The 9,171-nt window shown below is 35.3% G+C and overlaps 1 pseudogene; it reads right to left on the bottom strand.

Moving 5' to 3' along the window:
* Positions 1-1,480: 1,480 nt before the first annotated feature.
* Positions 1,481-2,381, bottom strand: LOC100980374 (olfactory receptor 4A8-like; annotated as a pseudogene).
* Positions 2,382-9,171: the final 6,790 nt, after the last annotated feature.

The raw sequence follows: 9,171 nt of genomic DNA, 5'->3' as shown, positions 1-9,171 counted from the left end.
GACATAGACCTTAACTGTCCAGCCCCATCTACTTTCTACCACTGGGATCTCTGAGCACCATGTAAAAAGTTTGACTATTCTCTGGAGTGATCCTGTGGTCTTTCATTTAAAGGGATAGGAAGAGGGACCGAGTGCATCTTTTACTGTCATGCCTTCCCATATGCTATAAATGTGAATTAAGTTACCCTACTTTTACGTAAAACTCGGTTATCAGCTGAATAAAACAGTGACTTCAGTCCTTGCCACACAAAAGAAAAGAAATACAAACCCAACAACTTCCTGAAATCCTGACTCACAAAATTTTGAGATAAAATAAAATGATGGTTTTTGAAATCACAAAAACTGTGCGGCCTTGTACCATGCATGAAGACAGAATGAAAATAAAAAGTGGCATCTCAAGATGTCGTGTTTCCATAACAACAATTTAAAGTATATGGAATTGGCTTTTGTACCCAAAAGTAGGGGCCTCCAGATTACTGTAATTACAGGCTGAAAATACAGACGTAACTGTTCAGAAGGCTGTGAAAAAAGTGAGTCACTCTCTAGTACAAAAAAATTTAGTAAATCTGTCACCTGTAGTAAGGTAGACAATAAAAAATGTACTTAAGCAAAAAGGTGGATTCAGCTATAATTTCCAAATAGAATATTTAAAACTACAGCTGTTTCTTATAGCATTATATCTTATAAAAGCCATAGATTTAAAAAAAATACTTATAAGATTAACGTTACGTTTTCAGACAGAATTTACAAAAACATAAAAGAGCCAGAACGTGCTGGTTTCAAAGATAAAAATGATTTCCCTTTCAAGTATCTGCCAAGAACTAAGTACTCTAAAAGAAAAGAAGGTTATGAAAATTAAAGTCATTTCAAACTTGTGGATGTTAAGACACTACAAAAAGACTTCAGAAAAATTTAATGGTGTGCCTCTTAATTATTTTAAACTACACAAACATAATTGTAAGATTCTTAAGAGTATTATCTGACTGCACATAGAGTTTTAGCTCAAGTCTGAGAAGGGCCAGCTTCAAATATATCTGTGAATATGGTACTTGTATATTTCATAAAGTGTTTAAATAAGTTAAACAGAAGGAAGCACCATAGCCTTGCCTTTTGAGCAGGAGTATGTATGTTAATTAAACATTCCTCCCTTTCCCCATTCCGTGCTGGGCATATGGAAGACATACCCTGTCTCAATAGATGTGTAATAGAGAAAAACCATAATTTAAAATGTGCACAATAGGACCTGCACCCTAGCAGCCACATCCACTCTCAGTCTGGATATAAAGGTTGAGATCTTGAACTTCAAACAGATGCCATGATGAAATACTTCTTAATTGAGCTAGGAGTATCTAAACCCTGTCTTCCCACTTTGAGATCCTTCAATTACCCTTATAAGTCTGAAATTTCACTGGGAAGACCTTGTCTACATACATTCTTATGTACATGAGGAGGAACATTCTTACTTTAGCTATAGTTCATTTTACACAAGACTTTCTATAGCATTTCTCATCTCTGAATTTCTCATAGTGTATATAAAAGGATTCAACATGGATGTGATAACTGTATAAAACACAGTCATGAATTTATCAATAGAAAAGTTTGAAACAGGTCTCACATATATGAAAACACAGGGAACAAAAAACAGGATAACCATGGTAATGTGGGAGCTGCAGGTACAGAGGGCTTTATGCCTCCATTCCTGACTGTAAGTTTTAAGGGAGTTTAGGATGACCCCATAGGAAATTACTAAACAGGTGAAGATGGACATACAGAGTACTCCACCATTGAAAACCACAGTTAGACCTATAATGTGGGTGTCAGTGCACATCAGTTCTAATAATGGGTACATATCACAGTAAAGTGGTCAATGACATTGGGGCCACAGAAAGGGAGACTGTACACAGCAACAATTTGAAACACAGAATGAAGAAAACCTCCAGTCATGGCCACCACCAACAGAAGGATGCAAACCTGTAGATTCATGATGATCAAATAGTGCAGTGGCTTACAGATGGTCACGTAGAGATCATAGCCATCACCACCAGAAGGAGGATCTCAGTACCACCAAACAAATGGTCTATAAATAACTGGCCAATGCAAGCCGGGAAGGAAATAGTCTTTTTATCACACAGTAAGTCTACAATCAATACGGGATAAATAGTGGTGGAAGACACAGCATGTATAAATGACAGACAGGTTAGGAAGAAGTACATTGGGGAACCTAAGGAAGGACTGGCAATAATAGTCATCACAATGAGTAGGTTCCCCATCATTGTTAAAATGCATGTGAGTAAAAACATGACAAGTAATGCTTTTTGCACTTCCAGATCCTGAGAGAAGTCCAGGAGGACGAATTCTGTAATATTGTTAGTCTGTCTCATTTACTCTTCTTTCAGGCTTGTATCAGATGTGACAGCTGAGGAGAACAGGACCTGTAATGAAATAGTGGATGGGAATGTGATTACATCCATTGTGTCACAGAGCACATCTTCATTGTTGTATCCTGAATAGTGATTTACACAAAACAAACATTTAGTAAATCCATATTGAGTTCCTCATCAAAGAGCCCATTTGCCTTGAGAATTCTATTTCTCCTCAAAGATTTTATTTTGAGCCAAACGGAAAGGCTTCTACCTCTAAGTTTAGTGAGTATTCTATTCAGAGGAAGAGTTAAAGTCCCAACAGCCATTCATACATTTCATAACTTCTTATTTAAAAAAAAAACATTTTTCTGAGTACAAAAGTCAGCTATGATAAATAGGCAACAGGTTCTTGGTCTCAAGAAATGTACTGTCTGGTGGTAGTAATAAACTATAAATAAATAAATTGACACAGATTTAGTCCTTTGTGTTTGTACTTGTGGTATCTTTATAATATGATCTATGTAGCACCAAGATTGATAGCTTCTGAAATATCTCACTCAGTACTCTGTCCTTCTACAGTTAGAACTTCATTCCTTTATGCCTCAAAGGATGTTCAGTCTTCTTTATTCTTTCATTAAATGCTAAAAGACAGGACTCTGATCTGTATAAATAGTGACGATATTATTTATTAAAATGTTCCATGCAGCAATTACTTGGTCTGACTCTGTCCACCTTATAAGAAGCTGTGCTTCTCTCTATTCTATCCTTGCTTATACCCCAATTATTACTAGACTTACATTCAATATCTGAATTTTCAGCAATTTACTTTGAACTCAAGTGAACTAACTCATGATTATCACCAACTACTAAATAAGCAGTGAGAATTTTTTTCTGAGTTCTTGGGATGGACTATGAAGTGAGAGAGGAGAAAATAGACACTGTAGAAAGACATACAGAATAGTGGGACATGGTTTTATTCATAACACTGTTTAGATACCAAGAGTACTCAAAAATAGAATCTTAGTTACCAGATTCAAAAAAGAAGCATACTGTAGGAGAAATTCCATGTTCAGTGTAAGGATGCATGGATTTGAGTCATTTTCTGAATACATTTACAAGGCTATCTCAGTTTACTCACTGGAAAACAATAGGATTAAATTTGAGAAATTCAGAATCCTTTCTAATCAACGATCTACAAAACGATTAGTGCACATTTCCATTATGATATTCTGCTGTATTTTTATTTTTTATAAATTAATAATTGAACAAAAAAATTCCAAGCTCATGACTCATATGAAAAATGGTAGTCAGTGGGACATGTGGTTTTATGATTACAGTGAGTAAATAATGATTATAAGTTTCTCACCCAGTATATACCTATTTAAGATCCAAGACATCCTTGGAGAGAAAGTGTAGCATGTGGTGAATAATGTGGACACTGGAGCCACATTGCTTCAGCTACAACCTCAGGTTCAGCATTTTTTATGAGACTTGGGGCCACTTACTAAAGAGCTCCGTCCCTTATTATCATCATTTTTAGAATGGAGATCCAAATACTCCTAACCTCTTGGAGTTGTTGTTTTATTAAAACAAAGTAAAGTGCCTAAAACACTGGCTGGCACATGGTAAATGCTCAATAAATGATAGATAATTAGTGTTCTTGAATTCTATATTGTGAATATAGAATCACAACAAACCATGCAGATCTTTGTCAGCTTGAAACATTTATAGACATAGTCCATGAAAGAAAAGGATAAGATATGTGTAATTTAGGAAAAAGTTTTGGGGGCACACAATAAAATTGTATGCCTTAGACAATAATGATTTATATATGAGTAGTAATTTTACCTGTAGTCGAATGTATCTTGAAGAGAAGCAAGCAGAATTATAAGAAAAAAGTTGGACCCACCATCAGAAAGAGCAGAGGAAATGAAAAGAAGGCTAAAATGAAAAGCAAAGAAATTGTAGTTAATAAATGAGTTTTCAGAAGCAATAAGAAGATTAATGGGATCGTTAAGTGAGGCTGGCATTCTTTAAAAATCTTCTTCAGAAATACTCCTTTTAGTGAGGGAATACTGAAAGTGCAACCTCCTGTGGGTCTCTGGGTTGACTCAGGAGGCTTTGGGATGTAGCCTTAACAAACACAGGCCATCCTAGTTAAAAAAAAAAAAATTGTTTCTCAAAGTCTCTAGATCTAACATTTAAGGACAAACTTAAAATATAGATAACATGATTTATAATCCTTTGGGTATATATCCAGTAATGGGATGGCTGGGTCAAATGGTATTTCTAGTTCTAGATCCCTGAGGAATTGTCACACTGACTTCCACAGTGGTTGAACTAGTTTACAGTCCCAACAGTGTAAAAGTGTTCCTATTTCTCCACATCCTCTCCAGCACCTGTTGTTTCCTGACTTTTTAATGATTGCCATTCTAACTGGTGTGAGATGGTATCTCATTGTGGATTTGATTTGCATTTCTCTGATGGCCAGTGATGATGAGCATTTTTTCATGTGTCCTTTAGCATGCTACTATAAAGACATATGCACACATATGTTTATAGTAGCACTATTCACAATAGCAAAGACTTGGAACCAACCCAAATGTCCAACAATGATAGAATGGATTAAGCAAATGTGGCACATATACACCATGGAATACTGTGCAGCCATAAAAAATGATGAGTTCATGTCCATTGTAGGGCATGGATGAAGCTGGAAACCATCATTCTCGGCAAACTATCACAAGGACAAAAAACCAAACACCACATGTTCTCACTCATAGGTGGGAATTGAACAATGAGAACGCATGGACACAGGAAGGGGAACATCACACACCGGGGCGTGTTTTTAGGTGGGGGAAGGGGGAGGGATAGCATTAGGAGATATACCTAATGTTAAATGATGAGTTAATGGGTGCAGCACACCAACATGGCACATGTGTATATATATATATGTAACAAACCTGCACGTTGTGCACATGTACCCTAAAACTTAAAGTATAATTTTAAAAAAGGAAGAATGTTCTCTAGGAAGAAGGAAAAACCTCTGAAATGGAAAAAAGGAAATGTAGGAAAGAAGGAAGACTAATTGAAAGAAGAAATATAGCAATAAATTACATGAATATTAATCATATGTAACATTAATAAATACAAAACCAAGAAAAAAGTAGGGATTTAAATTCAATACATAATTAATTTATCTTTTTAAATGAGCAAATTTCTCCTGTTTAAGAAATAGAGCACAATGGTAAGAGCCTTATAAAATAAACATACTAACTAACAGGATAAAAGGTGAAAATAAAATAATAGAATAAACTGCATAAATTCTGACCAAAAGAACACTATTTCCATGCTAATATCAGACAAAACCAAACTTCAATACATGAAACATTGCCAAAAATAAATGTTTGTAATGGCAAAAGATTAGTACCATGAATAAAATGATAAATTGGCACAGCTTTATAAGTTATTTTTGAAAAATAGGCTGACGTAAAAGGAGAAATAGGCAAATCAGCAATATCACAGGAAAATTTTAGCACAACTCTAAATGCTAGAATATACACACAAAAAATTTATAAAGATATTTAAGGTTTAAACAAAACCATAATAAATCCCATGCAGTGACATATGAGATGATCACATACAACAGCTGCAAAATGCACATTCTTTTCAAGAGCATATAAAACATTTTCCAAAATCAATTATATGCTGGTTCATAAAGCAACTCTCAATGAATTTCAAATACTCATCAAAATAAAATGTCACTGAACAACAAGAAAATCAGCTAAAAAACTAAAATTAGCCAGAAATTTTCTATGGCTCAACATTAAACAAATCGGTTCTAAATAATCCATTAAAAAAAATCACAGAAGGTAGAAAATATTTTGAGCCTAATAATAATGAAAATACAACAATATCAAAGCTTGTAAGTCTCAGCCAAAATATTACTTGCATTTGCTTGAAAATAATAAAGACTGAAAATCAGTGCACTAAATATCTATTCAAGAAATCATTTCACTTAGCATAATGTCCTCTAGGTACATCCGTGTAATCACATATGATATAAAACATCACATTGCACTCCACAAATACACACAATTACTGTTTGTCAGTTAAAAACAAAATAAAACAAAGAGGTTATTAAGCCTTCCAGGTTCATTCATGTTGTCAAAAATAGCAGAATGTTCTTTTGAAGGGTTGAATAATATTTTAGCATAAAATATTTTTGCATAAAATATTATTGCATTACATATACAAATACAAAGGGCATATGGTACAAATTTTAATTTATGATGGATGAAGAAATCCTGGTGATCTAAGGTATAGCATAATGTCTGTAGTTAATAATACCATACATTATGTGAGTATAAGTATGCATGTGTACATTAGATAGATGATTGATGATAGATAGATAGATAGATAGATAGATAGATAGATATCACATTGCCTTTATCCATTCATCTGTCGATGGACATCTAAGTTGTTTCCATATCTTGGTGATTATGAATAATGCTGCAGTACATATGGGAGCGCAGGTATGTCTTCAAGATACTAACTTCATTTTGTTTGAATACATACCAAGTAATGGGATTGCCGGATCATATGGTAGTATTATCCTCCATAGTTTCTTCCATAATGGCTGTATCAATTTACATTCCACCAACCATGTAAAAGGGTTCCCTTTTCTCCACACTGAAGGTAAAGACCACATGATCTCAATTACATGTGGAATCTAAAAAAAGCCACACTCATAAGGGCAGAAAGTAGAATGGTGATTGCCAGGGACTGTGGGGAGGGAGAAATGAGGAGATGTTGGTCAAAGAGGACAAAGTTTCAGTTATGCAGAATGAATAAGTTCTGGAGATCTAAGTTACAGCATAGAGACTATACTTGATAATACCATATTGTATACTTGAAATTTGCTGAGAAAATACATCTTAAATATTCTCACCACACACAAAAGGTAATTAAGTGAGATGCTGAACGTGTTGATTGTGGTAATCATTTCTCAATGTACACATTTACCAAAATATCACATTGTACATCTTAGATATATATTATACATTTTTGTGAAATACGCCTCAATAAAGCTAGAGAAAATAAAAAAACAAACTATATTTTAAAGATGACAACAACAAAAGGAGTAACCAATCTAAATGGAATGGCAAAAACAGACAAAATTGTGCAAATGCTGCACTGTCCCTGGAAGGTGGTCTGGAAGCGCTGGAGTGAAGGAAATGCCTCCCAGAGGGCGGTATTTTGCACAGTCAGTCTGGTTTTCCACTGTATGTGGAACTTATAATAACCATACTTACGGATCTCGGCTGAAAATGGACACTGGCTAACAGGTTTGATAAGCTAATGAGGAAACTGGAAATTTTAAAATGGAAAAATGATGACAACGTAGTTGGAAGAACCATATGTGGGTGACTCTCTCAAAATGAACACCAAATACTACAATGTTAGTTTCTGACATAAATGCCCAACAAAAAGCATCTACTGCAGAAGAAGCTTTCAGGAATCTCATAAACATGAACTGCACTTTGGATGTCAGTCAGCCTTTTTCCCAGTTACCTTTGTAGTCACTGTTGCAGAGATGAATTCTCTAGAAAGCTTCAAGGTCCAAAATGCCGTCAGTAATGTCCATCATTGACTCCTTAACATGGCACAAATAGCTAGGGAAGCCATCCACAACCCTGTAACAGCTTACTTCATTGCAACCCCTAAGTCTGGAGAAGACAACATTTTGTCATCATATATTCTGGTTATATATTTGTCCTAGCACTTGCCCTATTTATTATTCACAGAGTAGAATCCATTATCCATTGCCATGATGTCTCATTCATTCTCTATCCAGAAGAAACATTTCTAGTAAATAAAGTAAAACAAATCACTCACCGCCATAGAATTTGTGGTATAACCACATTTCTCATCATCTAGAAGCTGAACAAATGGGACAATGGAATGGCCTCCTAAAGGGTGAGTCATGGTGCCAGGTGGACAATCCTAACCTGAGAATGTGAAATGCTCACTCCCGTATATATGACACACAGTATGTGCTCAGTAAGTTATAGTCATCATATGCCCATACTACGTATATTCTGAGAAATTATCCCAATGCTAATAAACATTCCCCAATAGAGGCATCTATTTTGCCTTTTTTGTTCCAATATCGACAAAATCCATTTCCACAAGTTCCTCCAATTCTTGCCAGTGCATATTATTTGGACTCTGCAACTTGTTTATCAAATGAAATATTTCCTTCTACAACAAGGTTATATCTCCCACTTGCGCTCAAGTGACACCTAAATACAGATCTACATGCAAAAAGGGACTTCTCTGGGAAAGGACATGAGGTCTTTGGGGAGGCGGCTTCCTGCAGCTTCTACAGATATTGAAAAGGCCAATATCTGAAGGTTGTCTATGAATAGCATGCCCAGCAACTGGAAAAATACATCCTTCTTTCCTAAAGGGAGGGTAAGGAAGTACATGCTTATATCTATCACAGTCTACCTGTTATGTCACTTGAATCATTTTCTTCATATACACATGAGAATAGTTTCTTTAGTATTCTCTTCTTGGGGGGAAATTAGAAGAGAAAGGTTAAGGGACAAACTATGTCTCTTGCCACCGTGGCTAATGATAGAGTTGCAACTGCTATTTAACATCTTATTCCTTCATTGTCAATTCTATTTCTCCCACTTCACCTTCTACTAACACCGCTACTGATCTCATGATGTACTTAAAGGTGTACCTTAGACCTTCATCCTCAAAATTGTGTCATCCCTGATCACTGTACTCATTCAGA

This window comes from Pan paniscus, chromosome 9 (genome assembly GCF_029289425.2).
Source record: "Pan paniscus chromosome 9, NHGRI_mPanPan1-v2.0_pri, whole genome shotgun sequence".
NCBI classification, from domain to species: domain Eukaryota; kingdom Metazoa; phylum Chordata; class Mammalia; order Primates; family Hominidae; genus Pan; species Pan paniscus.
Note: the sequence above shows the minus strand (reverse complement) of the source record. Positions and strands in the feature narration are given on the sequence as shown.